We start from the raw sequence: 1,461 nt of genomic DNA, 5'->3' as shown, positions 1-1,461 counted from the left end.
GCCGCGGGTGCGTGCGCGGCCCCGGCCCGGCCCCGCCTCGTGCACATCCAACAACAGTCACTAGATCACCTCGCGGGGCCGCGGGGCGCCGCGGGGTGCGTCGCGGCGCCGAAGGGCAAATCGCTGACGATGAGGGCTGAGTGGTGTGCAGGATGATGTCGGTCTGCGGGTGCGTCTCCGACAGTCAGGCCCTGCGCGCAACGCACTAGCCGGCCGCGGGCTCCCTCGGCACCTCCAGCAGCCTCAGCAGCAGCTCGTCGCGCGAGCTCGGCGGCGGCCTTCTGATTGCGCTCTATACTTGTACTATTTATTTAGAGCTAAAGTTTCTTCAAGTGACTCGTATTATGTAGTCTGTGGTGCGGTTTAGGGCGTTCACACAGCATTTTGCGTTCAAGGTATTTCGATATTCGTGGAAATAAGTCTTCAGGTGAGACATAACCTCTAAGGAAGCGATTGTTTTGGCTTGCTATTTTAACATTTGTTTGCACTATTTTGCCGAAATACCGCTGAACCTCTTTTCTCACGCTACCGTATCTTATTTTTAACTTTCATAGAAACTCGGAATCACGGAATGTCGAAAGCGATTTGTCAAATTCTTTCAAACTATTGTGTTTGCCTATCACACTTTGTAGCTGTGTCTCTCCCAAATTTCTACTCAGTTTGCTTTGTTTTATACCATTTTTTGTGGTGTTAGCTTGTGATTTACAATTGTCATTGCGGTTACTTTTGTATTCATTCTTTTTTGTGCCTGTGCTCTGCGTGTTTGCGTGTCAGACTGTGTGATTATAAATGTTATAACTATTTTCAGTACAAAAATCAAAAACTTATGCAAAATATGAATTTACTCAGCACTTGCAATGTGGAGCCAGATCAATCTTAAAACTTTCATCCAAGGCAACATCTGTACACACATGCAGACGGCAGATAGCCTAGTTGACAGGCGGAATTGCCGCAAAACGTGTTTTTTTGACTTTTGCCTATGATGCCGGTAAATGTTATAGATTAGCGTTGGGCCATCCATAACACTGAATATTTGCTACGTTCTCGCACAAACCCGGTCGCCATTCGCTGAATATGTGCACCGCTGCAGCGAAAATACTGGTTTTCACCAAGGGGAAATAGGCTCCAAAAAAACGTACACCCGAAGTCGAAGTTCATGAACTTCGACCGAAGTTCATGAACTTCGGTCGAAGTTCGCGAAGTTCACTGAAGTTCATGAACTTCGGTCGAAGTTCGTCGAAGTTCGTCGAAGTTCAACAAAATTTGCCGAAGTTCACCGAAGTTCAAAAAAAAATGTCGAAGTTCATAAAAGATAATTCAGTATTCTTAAAGACATTGCCCGTTTAATAGAATAATATTGGTTATCTAGATTAAATGTCCACCACCGCTTCCACAGATAATGCCTAGTTCAGCCGTTAAAGGTAATCTTTTGTCCGCTCGCGGCCAAGTGTGGTGCCCCCC

This window comes from Frankliniella occidentalis, unplaced genomic scaffold, assembly GCF_000697945.3.
Source record: "Frankliniella occidentalis isolate FOCC.00 unplaced genomic scaffold, Focc_3.1 Scaffold593, whole genome shotgun sequence".
NCBI lineage: Eukaryota > Metazoa > Arthropoda > Insecta > Thysanoptera > Thripidae > Frankliniella > Frankliniella occidentalis.
This window is presented reverse-complemented; position numbering follows the sequence as displayed.